Source organism: Scylla paramamosain, chromosome 4 (assembly GCF_035594125.1).
Source record: "Scylla paramamosain isolate STU-SP2022 chromosome 4, ASM3559412v1, whole genome shotgun sequence".
In the NCBI taxonomy this organism is placed as follows: domain Eukaryota; kingdom Metazoa; phylum Arthropoda; class Malacostraca; order Decapoda; family Portunidae; genus Scylla; species Scylla paramamosain.
Genome location: NC_087154.1, coordinates 15,526,535 through 15,545,215, shown reverse-complemented (window position 1 = coordinate 15,545,215; position 18,681 = coordinate 15,526,535). Strand labels below are relative to the sequence as shown.

At 42.6% G+C, this 18,681-nt stretch overlaps 2 pseudogenes; both read left to right on the top strand.

Annotated features, from left to right (window-relative positions):
* The first annotated feature begins 3,212 nt into the window (after positions 1–3,212).
* On the top strand, positions 3,213–17,109 carry LOC135100125 (UPF0746 protein DDB_G0281095-like; annotated as a pseudogene).
* On the top strand, positions 14,419–14,537 carry LOC135100159 (5S ribosomal RNA; annotated as a pseudogene).
* Positions 17,110–18,681: the final 1,572 nt, after the last annotated feature.

Here is an 18,681-nt window from a genome sequence, read left to right as displayed (position 1 = left end):
GAAGTAGTCCTCTTCTCTTTCTTACTTTCCTCTCACATTCCACGTTGTTTTTTTTGTTTTTTTCTATACAACATGGTATCATTTCCCTTTTCAGATGAGCCTTGCCTGGAGGGATAAGGGGGGGGGATGGAAGGACCCTTGTTCTGTGCTATCCTTTCTCTACCAATAATAGAATAGAATAGTTACCCAAACAGACTTGTAAGAACCTCTTGGTCTGTTACTGTTTGGACTTTTTTTTTCCTGCAAAAGAAATAGGTCCCCCTACCCTCTCTCCCTTAATCCCTCCCGACGCCGCCCTTCCTCCCAGTCAGAAGCTTTCATCCTGCTGATAGGTAGTAAAGCCTGTGTGAAGAAGTGAGTGCTTCACCAACTTTTTTCAATGACAATTTCATTGATGTCTATGTTAAGAGTGGACGTGAATTACGAATAAAACAATCCGTGGTTCTCTGGGCTGAGTCATTCTCGTGCTGCAGGATGGACAGGTGTAATGGTGTGTTGTTGTTATTGTTGTTGTTGGTGGTTGTGGTGCAGCACAGGGGAGGGTTCCAGGAGGCGGCTCCAGACACAAGGAATGCCTGCCTCTGTAAAGTTCTCTGATCTCACCTACTGCTATTTGCACTCCACGACATGCTCCCACAAGTCAACCATTATCTAATTATCACTGTGGGAATGAATGCTCACATTAGAATCAGCAGCAGTTTTTGTTATTGAACTTTTAGTGCTGTATGAACACAGGAAGGGAAATCATGTGTTCAAATATTTCTTGTTTACCGTTGGGGTTTCATGGCGTATTGACAGTGTTGGGAACCCAGTTTGTGTGGGATGCCAGCGGTCATATCCCATACAAAATACATTAAATAAATAACGTGATGAAAAATAATTCACTTCATAATTCTTTAATACATACTGGCGTGAACATTAGATGGGGAAATAGACCAACTTTACAGAAAAGATGGGGAAGATGAGGAAATAGACCAACTATAAAAAAAAGAAAAAGGGCCCTCGTGGCCCAGTGGGTAAAGTGATGCACTTGTAGTTTGGCGTGAGGGAAGTGAACTCACATAGAACCTCAAAGGGCATCCCTCCATCATCATGTGTGCCTCAAACACACGGGGGAGGAGGGGAGGTGAGTGCGCAGCACCTCCCTACCCCTACTCAGGGGAGGAAGGCACCGCCCTACCGTTCCCTTACTCCCTTCTCTCCCCTACCTAACCCTGGAAAGTCTACGGACTATCAGGCAAAAAATAATAAAAGAAAAATAAATAAATAAAAATAAATAAAAAAAACAAAAAAATATAAAAAAATAAAAATAAAGGTGAGTGCATAGCACTTCCCTTCCCTCCACCTAACAGGAAAAAATAAACAAATATAAAAAGGCGAGTGCATAGCCCTTCCCTTCTTTCCCAACCTACAAGGCAAAAGATAGAAAAAAAGTAAATAAAAAAATAAAGGTGAGTGCATATCACTTCCCTTCTCTCCCAACCTACCACGCAGAAAAAGAAAAAATAAATAAATAAAAACCTCCCTACGATCTCGGATTCTCTTCCCAAGTCTACGTACGGACTACCAGACCAAAAAGAATAAAAAAAAAATATATATATATATATATATATATATATATATATATATATATATATATATATATATATATATATATATATATATATATATATATATATATATATATATATATATATATATATATATATATATATATATATATATATATATATATATATATATATATATATATATATATATATATATATATATATATATATATAGGTATAAAGAAAAAAACAATAAGATAAAAATTTAAAATAAATAAAATAAAAAAAATAAAGTAAAAACCATAAAACTCATATTCCCTACCCCTCAATAAAACTGACTGAGTCTGGCAATGAACAGCAAATAATAAAAATAAAACAATACCAACCTGACTGACCCTGACAACTCCCAAGACCACCACCCCACCTGGGAAGCACGGAAGGTGAGTGTTGTAGCGGGACACAAGTCACCGCTCCTAGCACTCCGTTTTCTGTTTTATTTTCACCCTTCCGTTTTCACTCTCTCTACTGCACACGCTCTTGTCTTTCATCTCTTTTTCATCACTTTATACATTTCTCTTACTTGTCACATTCTGTGCACGCTCTTTTACACATGTATTACACATCTTCTCAATACATCTTACTACTCCTTTCTTCACACAGACATACACACACACATACACTCTCTTTTTCCATAATTTTGTATGTGTCGTTTGTTATGTTTAGTAATCGTTGTATATATTGTTCATATTTTTACCTGTATATATATGTATATGTTGACATAATACTCAATAAACCTTTAATAATAAACCTGAATAAACAGAGAATACCCAGGCTAAGTTTCCTTTGCCAGAGCTACACAGTTATGACACTGGAGATGTTACCCTTCAAGGACTAAACACTGCCATGACTAAGAATCATAGTTGGGAGCCTAAACTTCTCGTTTGAGCAACTTCCGGGCGGCCAAGTAGCACCTCACCTTCGCTACAGTGTGCAGCACCTCCCTACCCTCCCCAGTCTTCTAGTTTGACTTTGATCACCAATCTGACAACTGTACAGACTACCACCACCACCCCTCTGATCTTGGCAACGTGAGTGCTTAGCACTTCTCTTGACTGACCCTGACCGACTGACCCTGGCAGCTCAAAAAACAACCACTTGACTGACTGGCCCTGGGGAGCATGGGAGGTGAGTGTGCAGCACCTCCCTACACTTTCTTAGTCTCCCAGTTTGACCTGACTCATCCTTGCAACTTCTAAGAGCAACTCTCTCACCCACTGTGACCCTGATCCCTACATCCCTACATCTTACCCTGTCCTGGCTAGGTGAGTGCGAAGCACTTCCCTACCAACAGCCTGACTGACCCTGGCAACTCTAAAACCAACCAACCTGATTGACTTAGAAATCTTACTGTAATCTGGCAACTGACCCTGGGGAGCATGGGAGGTGAGTGTGCAGCACCTCCCTACCCTTCCCAGTCTCCCAGTTTGACTTCCACCACCAATCTGACTCATCCTACTAACTCCAAATGTACTACCACCACCACCCCTCTGATCTTGGCAAGCTCAATGCGTAGCACTTCCCTTGACTGACTGGGCCTGACTCACTGACCCTGGCAACTCCAAAAACAACCAACTTGACAATATTTAATCTAACCTGGGGATCATGGGAGGTGAGTGTGCAGCACCTCCCTACCCTTCCCAGTCTTCCACCAACCTGACTTGAATTATGTCTGGGTAGCAGGGGAGGTGAGTGTGCAGTACCTCCTACTTTCCCCACTCTGACTACCCTACCACCAACCAACTTAGACCACCGAACTTAGAAGAACAAGATCAGGAAGCAACGCCATCAGAGGAAGAAGAAGAAGCAGCAGCAGCAGCAGCATTACCGTCATCAGAGAAAGAAAACAAGAAAAAGAAGCAGAGAAAAAGAACTACCACCACTGCTCTCAGAGGAAGAAGCAGCAGCGTCACCACCATTAGAGGAAGAAACATATATATGTAAACTACGACTGGTGAAACCTCCGCTGGCGCCAGGCAAAGTTTGACCTGTGATGGGCTGTGTTTAGAGAGGGGGAAAAAAAAAAGTTCCACGTGTCCATGAAAGGAAAGTACGCTAACTCAGACTGAAAGTGCCAGGGACGGCTGCTGCTTCAGACATCCACACTTCAACTTCAACAATGCATGCGAGAATGTTGCTGTATTATTCCTCCTATTCCTTATTTTTCTTCTCCTGCAGAAGACTTTGTTATATATATATATATATATATATATATATATATATATATATATATATATATATATATATATATATATATATATATATATATATATATATATATATATATATATATATTTTATTCTTTTTGGTCTGGTAGTCCGTACGTAGACTTGGGAAGAGAATCCGAGATGGTAGGGAGGTTTTTTATTTATTTTTATTTATTTTTTTTCTGCGTGGTAGGTTGGGAGAGAAGGGAAGTGCTATGCATTCACCTTAATTTTTTTATTTATTTTTTTTCTATCTTTTGCCTTGTAGGTTGGGAAAGAAGGGAAAGGCTATGCACTCGCCTTTATATATTTGTTTATTTTTTCCTGTTAGGTGGAGGGAAGGGAAGTGCTATGCACTCACCTTTATTTTTATTTTTTTTATATTTTTTTGTTTTTTTATTTATTTTTATTTATTTATTTTTCTTTAATTATTTTTTGCCTGATAGTCCGTAGACTTTCCAGGGTTACATAGGGGAGAGAAGGGAAGCGCTGTGCACCATCCTTCCTATCTCAATGCTGTGCACTCACCTCCCTTGCTCTCCCGGGAACGGTAGGGCGGTGCCTTCCTCCCCTGAGTAGGGGTAGGGAGGTGCTGCGCACTCACCTCCCCTCCTCCCCGTGGGCAGCTCCATCACCGTACCTGTGTGTTTGAGGCACACATGATGATGGAGGGATGCTCTTTGAGGTTCTATGTGAGTTCACTTCCCTCACGCCAAACTACAAGTGCATCACTTTACCCACTGGGCCACGAGGGCCCTTTTTCTTTTTTTTATAGTTGGTCTATTTCCTCATCTTCCCCATCTTTTCTGTAAAGTTGGTCTATTTCCCCATCTAATGTTCACGCCAGTATGTATTAAAGAATTATGAAGTGAATTATTTTTCATCACGTTATTTATTTAATGTATTTTGTATGGGATATGACCGCTGGCATCCCACACAAACTGGGTTCCCAACACTGTCAATACGCCATGAAACCCCAACGGTAAACAAGAAATATTTGAACACATGATTTCCCTTCCTGTGTTCATACAGCACTAAAAGTTCAATAACAAAAACTGCTGCTGATTCTAATGTGAGCATTCATTCCCACAGTGATAATTAGATAATGGTTGACTTGTGGGAGCATGTCGTGGAGTGCAAATAGCAGTAGGTGAGATCAGAGAACTTTACAGAGGCAGGCATTCCTTGTGTCTGGAGCCGCCTCCTGGAACCCTCCCCTGTGCTGCACCACAACCACCAACAACAACAATAACAACAACACACCATTACACCTGTCCATCCTGCAGCACGAGAATGACTCAGCCCAGAGAACCACGGATTGCTTTATTCGTAATTCACGTCCACTCTTAACATAGACATCAATGAAATTGTCATTGAAAAAAGTTGGTGAAGCACTCACTTCTTCACACAGGCTTTACTACCTATCAGCAGGATGAAAGCTTCTGACTGGGAGGAAGGGCGGCGTCGGGAGGGATTAAGGGAGAGAGCGTAAGGGGACCTATTTCTTTTGCAGGAAAAAAAAAGTCCAAACAGTAACAGACCAAGAGGTTCTTACAAGTCTGTTTGGGTAACTATTCTATTCTATTATTGGTAGAGAAAGGATAGCACAGAACAAGGGTCCTTCCATCCCCCCCCTTATCCCTCCAGGCAAGGCTCATCTGAAAAGGGAAATGATACCATGTTGTATAGAAAAAAACAAAAAAAACAACGTGGAATGTGAGAGGAAAGTAAGAAAGAGAAGAGGACTACTTCTACCACATACAATCTACATGCCAGCACGGACAGTACGGAGTGAACGTGTTCGTTATTCAGACATGAACAATGACAACCGGGAATTAGTGTCTACATACTTGTCAAGACAGGTTTTCAATGAGTGTACAGTACCTGAGTTAACGACGCTTGATGGAACACAATTCCACATATTGATGACACGATTGAAGAAAAATGTTTGGCTTCATTTGTTTGAAATCGCTTACCTATTATTTGTATTGTTTCTTGTAATACTAGACATGTTGAGTCTTAGGAAGAATTCGGGTCTCATATTTGTGAAACCCTTAAAAGTTTAGTAAAGCAATATCAGATCCCCTCTTAGCCTGCGTTTGGATAGGGAGAATAGATCTAGTTCTTTAAGACGTTTTCTTGTAGGGTTTATTGCGAAGCTTTCAAGTAATTTTCGTTACTCTACTTCGTATTGTCTTTTTTTCTAATTTCTCAATATTCCTTCAGTAGTAGAATGACAAAAACTATACATTGTATTCAAGATGAGGACGTACAAGTGATTTGAAGGTGAAAGATCTTAATGAAAACTACTAATTTATTGGCAATTTCAATGACTTCGGTGCAGAGTTTGCTTGGTTTAAGATCTGCTGTCACTAAAACTCCCAGATCTTTCTCAGGATCCAAACTTTTGATGGGGATTTTTATAATTTTCCTGCGCATTACTATTTCCGATACTTAATACGTGGTATTTATCAAGATTAAATTTATAATACACATTTCGGACCATTCAATGAGAGTGTATACATCATTTTGCAAAATTTGACCTTGGTTCGGTGTCAGTTTTGTTAGCAATTTTAGTATCTGTGAATTTTGACAGTTTACTTCTGATTCCTTCCTTTATGTCATTGATATATATTATGAAGAGGATCGGTCCTAAGATTGAACATTGAGGAATGCCACTACTTACATTAATCCAATTTGAAGAATTAGCGTTTGTGGTGACCCCATACCACAATATATATTGTAATGTCAAAAAGAAGAAAGAAGAAAAGACGAAAGAAAACAAAATCCACAACAAGTCCACAACAAGAAAACGGCCATACAACCTGGGAAGGCAGCCTGGGTCAAACAGGGATTAACGGTAATGATAGTAGGGACAAGGCAGAGAAAGGATTTGAAAGGGAAAGTAAGCCAGGAGGCGTGAGGAACCAAGAAAAATACGCACGCCCACTTAATGCTCCGCCTCCAAACTTCCACTACCCTCTGACTGGCTTCTGTATCAAGCACCACTCCTGTGGGCGGATCACATGCATAGATGAGCAATGTGAATGGTAGATATGTAAAATGTTATGAAAATAACGATAGTTTTTTTTGAGGGAAATAGGCAGTCCTAAACGACTGTATATTATAGCATGTAACAGTGGAATAATTCAGTAGCGAAGAGTAGCGGAGAGTGGAAGAACCCAGAGGTTCCAGAGGGCCTCACCAGAGAGGGGTCGAAATGGACGGAATAACCTCAAAGTAAGTGGAGTTTGAAAGCGTAATGCAGTCTATAAATCAATTATCTTATTAAAGGAGGAGCAGGATGTTTAACTGATGTTTTATGTTTGGTATGATAGGTGTGTATGATGTACGAAGATTTACTCAGTCATGGAATGTTTATAGTAATTGATGTGTTGCTGATATCATGTGTGTTTTTCTAACTGAACATTAATGGCGCCGACTGAATATTTGTTGTGTTTGTGCATTTGATATTGTCTGTGTTTTGCACGATGATTGCGTTGATCAGTGAATATGTTGAAGAGATATAAGGTAACACCTAATAACTTTGAATGACCTGAAGATGAATGCGAGTGAGAAATTTTGAGTTGTAAGAAATGTAAATAATTAGTAGTTATTAATTAAAATGTGAAAATGTTTGTGAGTTTTACAGTAGCCTTTATAAACCAATTCCTTGCAACATCTCGGACCACGACACGTTAATTACTACTCGCTGTTTGCGGTCTGTCAATCAATCCTCTGAGTATTCTCCAGAGTTAATCTCTCTCTAATGTATTTTGGCGTATATTATTCTTAGCTATAAGTAGTTTGTCCTATGCCTTATTTATGTGATTAGACAGCTATAACTATGAATATATTCATGTACTCTGTGTGCAGACAACCCGCCCATATTTGTACAGTCAGCACTTTTTGAAGGCGCTAAGCGTCCCTACAGGTCCAGCAGTCTCTTGTCAGGGTGTAACGCTGCACCACGTAGAGGACATCCCTTGTCCCGTACACGCCACACCCTTCTCCAAGAATTCTGTACATATATCTAAATATACATATTTTTAAACGTTCACTTTTGATATTCATCTGAAAACCAGAGAAACTGGAGGAGGAGGAGGAGGAGGAGGAGGAGGAGGAGGAGGAGGAATACAAAGGAATACAAAGGAAAGCCAAACAGCAACAGACCTTTTGGTCCTTGTAAGGCTGTTTGGTAACTACTTCTAACTAGCTACAGGGAAGAGAGACAGGACAGCATAGCAGAAGGCTCCTCCCCACCCACCACTCCCTCCAGCTTGCGCTGGCATGGAAATAGTTGGGAAAAGTACCATGCAGTATGGAAAAACTGACATGGAAATTTTCATAGGAAAGGATGAAAGGAAGTTCTACTATTCACCCTACGGTGAACTCTATACGCCTATCTGAAAGTTAATACAAGTTATATTAAAACTGGTGTAGAATAAGAGTTTATTAGTGTATTTAGTAATTATTCGGACAAGAAGAGAGCTTGTTGGGGATTTGCTTTTAAATATTTGTCTATTTTATTTTTGAATGATTCAATAGTATTGCTGTTCACAATTTCGGCAGGAAGTTTATTCCATATATTTACTATACGATTAAAGAAAAAATGTTTTGCCTCGTGGGATTTGAAACGTTTGGGTATAATCTTGAATCCATTATTTCTTGTTAGGTTAGAATGATCAATGGTAAAATATTCATGTGCATCAATGTTACTATATCCTTTGAAAATTTTAAACACTTCAATTAGGTCTCCTCTTATCCTGCGCTTTATTAAACTAAATAGGTTTAGTTCTTCCAGTCGTTCCTCACACGGCTTATTGCGCAATCTTGGAATCATCTTTGTGACTCTGCGCTGTATCTTTTCTAGTTTTTCAATGTCTTTTTTGTAGTATGGGGACCAGAACTGTACACAGTATTCTAGATGAGGGCGCACCAGTGAGTTATATAAGGCAAGTATAACCTTTTCTGATTTAAATTCAAAGGTTCTGCCACTGAACCCTACTAATTCATTTGCCGTCTTAACTGTTTCTGTGCAGTGTTGACTCGGCTTTAGGTCGTTTGACACAACGACCCCAAGATCTTTTTCTTTATCAGCACTTGACAGTGGCATGTTATTCATTACATATCTAGCCTGAACATTGTTGCTTCCGATATGTAGAACTTTGCACTTCTCATCTGCCATTTTTCTGCCCAGTTTGTTAGTTTATTGAGGTCACACTGCAGTTCCTGCCATTGTGACACAGACGTTACTCTATTTGTTATAAAGGAGGAGGAGGAGGAGGAGGAGGAGGAGGAGGAGGAGGAGGAGGAGGAGGAGGAGGAGGAGGAGGAGGAGGAGGAGGTGGTGGTGGAGTAGAGGTGGAGGCGAAGGTGGTGGTGGTTGTGGTGGTGGTTGTGGTAGTGGTGGTGACTGGAGGTGGAAGAATATACAAAAGAATATATACAGAAGAGCTAACTGCTCTTCTGATCTTGCTAACTGCATGCCTCCCCTCCTCCCGCGGCCTCGCTGCACAAGACTTTCTTCTTTCTCTCACCCCTATTCTGTCCACCTCTCTAACGCAAGAGTTAGCCAGTATTCTCAATCATTCATCCCTTTTTCTGGTAAACTCTGGAACTCCCTGCCTGCTTCTGTATTTCCACCTTCCTATGACTTGAATTCCTTCAAGAGGGAGGTTTCAAGACACTTATTCATCAATTTTTTACCACTGCTTTGACTCGTTTGTGGGACTGGCATTTCAGTGGGCATATTTTTCTATTGGATTTTTATTGCCCTTGGATAGTATCCTTCCTACATAAAAAAAAAAAGAAGCAAAAGAAAACGCAATAGAAAAGCAAAGAAAAAGAGGCTTAAGCGAAACTTAGAAGGAAGACACCAGTAATTCTAGAAATGAATCCGTAAAAAATAGGAAAGAAGGAAGAGACCAATTTATTTTATATTAGTGGAGTTCATGTGACTGGTGTGTGTGTGTGTGTGTGTGTGTGTGTGTGTGTGTGTGTGTGTGTGTGTGTGTGTGTGTGTGTGTGTGTGTGTGTGTGTGTAATTTTTCTACTTCTTTGTTGTTTTAAGACAGAACAATCACTTGCCAATCTTCAACAAGTAAAAAAAAAAAAAAAAAAAAAAACACTAAGGATGTCACAGTAAGGTAAAATTCCCTCACGAATCCCTTTACTAACACCGTAATATTACAGGAAATGCATCATACACATCCTTTTGACAACAATACATGCTGCTCCCAACCAATGCACAATATTTCTCCATCACTGTTTACTCTTTTATTCAATCTTCCTGATATAAATAAATCTTTCTTGGCACCAGGTCAGGCCAGGTCAGCAAGTCACTCTGACCGCCTTAGCTGTTTCACTGAACCCCCGGAGAGAAAACAAGACGGCGCGAGCATCGGAATGAACACTTGCTGAACCTCACAGTACATGCACACACAGCACAGAAGAGTACGGTGGCACAGGCAACACCGTCTTAGCCTCCTTGTTTACACGGGACTCAGCACAGACCTCCACTCACCAAGTCTTGGCGTCAAGGAAGGCAGGCCATGCTCTTCGTGCAAACGACTGACTTACAGAGAAAAAAAAAAAAAAAATAGGGAAAGGAAGATTTTATAATAAAGCATTAAAAGGGAGAGAGAGAGAGAGAGAGAGAGAGAGAGAGAGAGAGAGAGAGAGAGAGAGAGAGAGAGAGAGAGAGAGAGAGAGAGTAGTGGTATATGTAGTGCTTATCATTTGCAATACTTTAGTCTCACCAATCTCATTCTTCAGCAGATTTCCACGGCAAAGTAGAGACAACGAAGAGATAACGACTGCACTTTATATAAATAAATAAATAAATAAAAAAAAAAAAAAAAAAAAAAAAAAATATATATATATATATATATATATATATATATATATATATATATATATATATATATATATATATATATATATATATATATATATATATATATATATACGGTTTATTTATCACATTACAAAAAATGGGCTTGTAAATACAAAAAAAAAATAAAATAAATAAATAAATAAATAAACATTTGCAATAACCAGAGTCGTGGGTGTTAAGCACGTTTTAATATTTAAAACATGTAAAATTTATATTAGTAGATAAATTTTCATTTCCTATGATGATGATGATGATGATTTTCATTTCCTATGAAGGTATGTATTACCGTTATACACTATAAAGGAATTGATTATAAGTTGAAATAAAGTAAATGATCCTAATTGTAATTGCAAATTCGTGAAACGCGTTTCTATACAACATTTACATATCACAAAGTTATCAACCACTAGTACTATATACTAAAATATTTTTAAAAGGAACACTTTGATATCAAAACACCACCAAAATCAACATCTCCCAAATGGATTGCGTATTTTTACCTGAAACTTTTCTTTTATTTCTAAAAAAACAGAGAGAGAGAGAGAGAGAGAGAGAGAGAGAGAGAGAGAGAGAGAGAGAGAGAGAGAGAGAGAGAGAGAGAGAGAGAGAGAGAGAGAGAAAAGAAAAACTAATTATACATAGAAATGAAAAAGAAATTAAATTGGTTAACTTTCCAGCCACAATCATCGCCGCCACCACCACCACCGCCACCAGCTTGAACCGCCATACATGTGTTTAATTTCCGGGAGGGCGAATACTGGTGATTTTTTTTTTTTTTTTTTTTGCAATACCGTAGAGATTTTGAAATGCAGTCTTGATAAATATCTTACCTCAGATCCGCGGGTAACAGTGTTTGTTTGTTACAGATTAAAACTCCTTGCCTCCAGTAAATGGGTGCACATCATTTCATCTATTTTCATTTTTTCCTATAAATTTTCCTTCGGGTTTTCCTTCTCTAACCCAGTAAGATATTTACTTCAGATCTGTTTCCTATAAGGCTTATGACGGAGAGAGTGGAGGGTGGGGAGAGAGCCTTCTGCTTTGCTGTCCTTTTCTTCTACTATCACCTTAGTAGCCCTAGGACAGGTCATCTCATGAGAGCCGCAAGGTCTGCAGTGACCTGTATTTCTATGTAACTTTATGTAACTCTCTCTCGCTGCGCGCACACACACACACACACACACACACACGTTATTAAAGAAATGCTGTTGTTCTGTCATGTATCCAGTATATTTTGTTTTGTTCTCCAAAGGTAATAATTAATGTGGTGCTTTTCCCTTTCCAGTTCTCTGTGACCTCTGGTATTCTTTTAGCCTGTCTTTGCTCTGACAGGCGATGCTACTGTTACGACGACGACGATGAGAACGAGGACGACGACGATTAGAGGCACATCACGCACGACGGCAAAAACGATAGTGGTGATTTTTGTAAAGTTAAGCAGCAGCAGCAGCAGCAGCAGCAGCAGGAGCAGCAGCAGCAGCAGCAGCAGGAGCAGCAGCAGCAGCAGGAGCAGCAGCAGCAGCAACAACAACAACAGCAGCAGCAGCAGCAGCAGCGGCAGCAGCAACAGCGGTAGCAGCAACAGCAACAACAACAGTAGCAGCAGCAGCGGTAACAGCAACAGCAGCAGCAGCGGCAGCAGCAACAGCATCAACCTTGCGTGGAAACGAAGAATCCCTTCAATGTGCTGGAGGAAGGGAAGGAGAAGGAGGTGGACAGGGCGGGAGGAGGCAAGAAGGAGGGGGCAGATGCAGTTACCCTGCCCCAAGGTAGAGTGCTTGTGTTTGGTGATAGTCAGGTTAGGCACTTAGATAGTGCGTTCTGTGCTAGGGATAGGAAGCGTAGGTCGAGGGTGTGTTTGCCGGGGGCCGGGATAGGGAAGGTAGCTGATAGGCTAGACACGTGCTTGGAAAAAGATGGGACCAAGCCCATTGTTTTTCTCAGTGCGGGAGGGAATGACCTTGGTAAGGTCAGGAGTGAGGAGCTTATCAGGAGGTTTCGACAGGCTTTGGACAGGATTAGGGACAAGGGTGGGATCCCCGTGGTATGTGGTGTCTTGCCGAGGAGGGGAGTTGGTGCTGAGTGGCTGTCCAGGGCTATTACAGTGAATCGCAGGCTCGCGAATCATTGTAGGAGTAATGGATGGACGTTCATCGACAACTGGGACCTTTTCTATGGCAGGGACACCTTGTACGCCAGGGATGGAGTGCATTTGTCACGCCAGGGTGTTCGTGTTTTGGCCGAAACACTCGAGCGGGAGGTTACTGCACTCCAGCACTTTTTTCGTTAGTCGGGAGGGAAGAAGGGGTAGTGAGAAGGCGAGGGGCAAAATAGTTAAATCTAGAAAGGTAGCTAGCTCAGGGATGGTGAGAAATAGCTTAAGTGTTTACTACACAAACTGTAGAAGTATTCTGAATAAAATAGACTTGCTTAGAGGAATAGCGAGCGTTGAGAAATTTGATATCATTGCTTTAACTGAAACTTGGTTAGATATGTCAGGAAAAGTATTTAATCCAGAGGTTAAAATAGATGGGTATACAATGTTCTATAAAGATAGGGAAAACAGGAAAGGAGGAGGCGTCGCGTTATACGTTAGGGACACATTACAGTGTTGTATCAACAGTAGAATTAAAACAGATAACAAAGCAGAGTCGATATGGGTAGATATTAAAGAAGGATCGCAGTCAGTAGTACTAGGGGTAGTTTACAGACCACCGACCAGTACAGAGGAAATTAACACCTCACTGTGGCAGGAATTAAATAGAGCAGGCAGGTACAGTCAGGTATGTGTGGTAGGAGATTTTAATTTTAGGAATATCGATTGGAGTCTGATGGTGAGTAACAAGGAAGCAGAGGAATTTCTTAAGGTAATTCAGGATAATTTTTCTAAAACAGGTAGTCGTAGAACCCACAAGGGGGAATAATATTCTAGATTTAATTCTTACTAGCAGGGAGGAAGCAGTCACGCAGGTAGAGGTTGGAGGACAGCTAGGTAACAGTGACCATAGGGAAATTAGGTACAATTTAGAATGGGAAGAAACTGTTAGAAACAAAAACACTAGTAAAATACCTGACTTTAGGAGAGCAGATTTTGAAGAATTAAAAAGGTACCTCCAAGGAGTGGACTGGCAAAGGATGCAGGGTGAGGTCAGGTCAGGGACGGAGTTCAGAGAGATAAGGCAGGATGAGAGAGGTGAGGTGAAGCGTGAAGGTGTAGGACAAGAGGAGGGAAGATGTGTCCGGAAGGGAGGAGGAAAGAGGAAGGGGGGAGCTAGGTGTGAGTATGTTGGAATGTCAGGTCATGCTGAAATGAGAGAGGTGAGGTCGAGGCGAGTAGATGAGGGAGTGGAGAGGATGGTAGGGGAAGAGATGAGGGGACTAGGTGAAGTAAATGTAGATGAATTGTATAAATATTTTGTAAAGTTCATACAGGTCAGTTAGCAAATATCCCGTATAGAACAATAAGATCACAAAAAAATGATCCTAAATGGATGACTGCTAGGTTAAAGCATTATATAGGGCGTAAGAGAAGTATACATAGGAGATTAAGGGCAGGTGAAGAAGTTTTAAGGACACAATGTAATGAATTAGTTAGAACAGTCAGGAAGTTAACGAGGAAAGCTAAGGACAATTATGAATTAAAGGTAGCCAGCCAGGCGAAGACGGACCCCAAGGGATTTTATCAGGTATACAGGACGAAGAATAAGCCAACGACCACACCACGTTGAATACACCGCTTCTCGTCTGATCAGCGAAGTTAAGCAACGTTGGGTCCGGTTAGTACTTGGATGGGTGACAGGACGAAGAATAAGGATACTGTAGGTCCATTAAAGGTAGCAGATGGGGAGCTGGTTAGTTCTGGGGAGGAGATTAGTAAACTTCTGAATGATTATTTTTTAACTGTCTTCACCCAGGAAAACATGCAGGATATGCCAGATAGTGAACAGGTGTTTAGAGCAGATGAAAATGAGAAGCTGACAGATATTTCCATAACTAGGGAGATAGTGGAACAGGAGATAGATAGGCTAAAAAAGTTCAAGTCACCAGGACCTGATGAAATATATCCCAGAGTACTTAAGGAATGTAAAGAGATTATTAGTGAGCCGTTAGTTTCTATCTTTAGGAAATCACTGGAGTCAGGTGAGGTACCAGTAATGTGGAGGCAGGCTAATGTTGTACCCTTCTTTAAGAAAGGAGATAAAACTTTAGCGTCTAATTATAGACCTGTCAGCTTAACTTCAGTTGTAGGTAAAATGTTAGAGTCAATAATAGCGAGGAACATTAGGGAACATTTAGACAAACATAACTTGATAAATCAGTCACAGCATGGCTTCACGAAGGGGAAGTCTTGCCTAACAAACTTGTTAAGTTTTTACAGTAAGGTGTACGAGGCAGTAGATAATGGTGATAGTTATGATATCTTATATCTAGACTTTAGTAAAGCATTTGACAAGGTACCCCATCAAAGGCTCCTGAGAAAGGTTAGGGCACACGGGATAGATGGGAAGGTGTTAGGCTGGATAGGGTCATGGCTTGGTAACAGGCGACAGAGAGTGGTAATAAACGTCTCGAAATCCGAGTGGGGTCATGTAATTAGTGGGGTGCCACAGGGATCAGTATTAGGGCCATTGTTATTTCTAATGTATATCAATGACTTAGATAGTGGAATTAGTAGTGATGTTAGTAAATTTGCGGATGACACAAAGATAGGTAGATTAATTAGGTCAGAATCGGATGCCATCGCCTTGCAGGCAGACTTAGATAGAATGAATGAATGGACGGATAGATGGCAAATGCAATTTAATATCAATAAATGCAAAGTGCTTAGCGTAGGTAGAGGAAACCCACACAATAGGTACACATTAGACAACCAAACTCTGGTAGGTACAGGGTACGAGAAAGATTTAGGAGTTATAGTTAGCTCTGAACTCCGTCTAGGGAAACAATGCATAGAAGCCAGAAACAAGGCAAATAGGGTACTTGGATTCATTTTTAGTAGTGTTAAAAGTAGAAGGCCGGAAGTAATATTAAAGTTATACTTGGCGCTGGTCAGACCTCATCTAGACTACGCGGTGCAGTTCTGGTCCCCACATTACAGGAAAGATATAGGTCTTTTAGAATCAGTACAGAGGAGAATGACTAAAAGGATACAGGGGATGAGGAGTATTCCTTACGAGGCGAGGTTGAAGCTGTTAAATTTACATTCTTTAGAGAGACGTAGGTTAAGAGGGGACCTGATAGAAGTCTTTAAGTGGTATAAGGGTTATGACAAGGGAGATGTAAGCAAAATTCTTAGGATCAGCAACCAGGGTAGAACAAGAAATAACGGGTTCAAGCCTGAAAAATTTAGGTTTAGAAAGGAGATAGGAAAAAACTGGTTCTCAAATAGAGTGGTAGATGAGTGGAACGGACTCAGTAATCATGTAGTTAGTGCTAGGACACTAGAGAACTTTAAGAGAAGATTAGACAAGTTTATGGATGGGGATAGCAGATGGAAATAGGTAGGTGTATTTCATACAGGGACTGCCACGTGTAAGCCTGGTCGCTTCTTGCAGCTTCCCTTATTTCTTATGTTCTTATGTAACAGCGATAGCAGCAACAACAGCAACATCAACAAAAGCGGTAGCAGCGGTAACAGCAACAGCAGCAGCAACAACGGTAGCAGCAATAGCAGCAACAGAGGTAGCAGCGGTAGAAGCAACAGCAGCAACAGCAGTAGCAGCGGTACCAGCAGCAGCAGCAAGAGCAGTAGCAGCAGCAGCGGCAGCAGCAGCAGCAGCAGCAGCAGCGTCAGCAGCATCAGCAGCAGCAGCAGCAGCAGCAGCAACAGCAGTGGCGGCGGCAGCAGCAACAGCGGTAGCAGCAACGGCAGCAACAGCGGTAACAGCAGCAGCGGTAGCAGCAACAGCAGCAGCAGCGGTAGCAGCAACAGCGGTCGTAGCAACAGCAGCAGCAACAGCGGTAGCAGCAACAGCAGCAGCAACAGCGGTAGCAGCAACAGCTGTAGCAGCGGTAACAGCAAAAGCGGTAGCAGCAACAGCGGTAGCAGCAACAGCAACAGCAACAGCGGTAGCAGCGGTAGCAGCAGAAGCAGCAACAGCGGTAGCTGCAGCAGCAGCAGCAACAGCGGTAGCAGCAGCAGCAGCAGCAGCAACAGCGGTAGCAGCAGCAACAGCGGTAGCAGCAACAGCGGTACCAGCAACAGCAGCAGCAATAGCGGTAGCAGCAGTAGCAGCAGCAGCAACAGCGGTAGCAGCAGCAGAAGCAGCAACAGCAGAAGCAGCAGCAGCAACAACAACAGCGCTAGCAGCAGCAGAAGCAGCAACAGCGGTAGCAGCGGTAGCAGCAACAGCGGTAGCAGCAGCAGCAACAGCAGCAACAGCAGCAACAGCGGTAGCAGCGGTAGAAGCAACAGCAGCAAACGCGGTAGTACCAGCAACGGCGGTAGCAACGGTACCAGCAGCAACAGCAGTAGTTGGGAAATTGCCACCAGAGTCGCCCTTCGCAATATGGCATGCCGTCAGAGTCGCCCCTGGGTGGGTGGGGTGGGGGGTGGGGTCCCCCCACCCCCCACCCCACCCCACCCCAGGGGCGACTCTGACGGCATGCCATATTGCGAAGGGCGACTCTGGTAGCAATTTTCCATAGACCCAGGCTTGGGAAGGGGGGGTGATTCACGACGGCAAACACCAAGGGGGAGGGGGGGGGAGCGGGACGGTGACGGCGACACTGACGGAGAGGTGGGGAGGCGTGCGTCCTTATCCTTCGGGGACGATGGAGGATGGGAGAGGGGAGGGGGGAGGGGGAGGGGGAGGGGGGGGATGGGGATCCCATCCCACCCCCTGGAGCGACTCTGATGGCATGCCATATTGCGAGTGTGGACCTTATCAAGTTGCAATGGGGAAACCTGACAGCAATTTTCCGTAGACTTCAGTGGCAGTCCATTTCAGGATGGAGACCCAGGCTTGGGAAAGGGGAGGGTGGCGATTCACGACGGCAACACCAAGGGGTGGGGGGGGGGGAGGGAGGGGGGGAGGGACGGTGACGGCGACACTGACGGAGAGGTGGGGGGGCGTGCGTCCTTATCCTTCGGCGACGATGGAATGACTAAATGAATCAATGATGGTGGGTGGAAAATAATTGAGTGAAAGGAGGGGGGTGGGGGGTGTGGACTGGCGGCCAGACGTGGAAGTCGCCACACACACGCGTGGTTAGGTGACTGTGACGGCAATGCCGTGTAGGTCGCCCTTTCCCTTTCATTCACAAGAATCCGGGAGGGTGGGATGACTGAGTGTTACCATTGCGTGTTCCCTCCGACACCTCAGTACATTCCAAGGTTGCCACCGCTGGATGGTCAAGGTCGGGTGGAAGGGAATGGGGTGGGGGGGAGGACCGCACGTGTCAGGAAAGTGGCAGGCGATGACCGCCAGGTCCCATGCGGCCTTACGCCGCCAGGAGTCATGCAGGTTTTTTTTTTTTTTTTTTTTTTTTTTTTTTTTTTTTTTTTTTTGGCGGGAACGGGAAGTTGAGGGCTTAGAATGGGCCGCCACGTGGACGTCACGCGCTAGTTGCCCGCGCGGATCCTGGACAGTCTGGGTGGCGAGACTTGCCATCACGCGTTCCCTCCGACATCTCAATACATCCCCTATGGTCAAGGTCGTCGCGACAGCCTCACGAGGTTCCGTTACCTGTCCATCGTTTTTACCTGGAGGAAGCATCTGTGACGGCCAGGGCGGAGTGGCGGCCTCTTCCACTTTCACCGACCGCCAGCGGCGTGGGCTGACGTAATACTTATGCCGGATGGTCACCTTATTATTATTATTATTATTATTATTAATATTATTATTATTATTATTATTATTATTAGAAAGGTTATGCAGAGTCGATGGAACATTTTATTTTTATTAGGACAAATACAGCTCATTGCTTATTAGGGCAAATACATCTCTTTCATTCAAAACATTTGCGA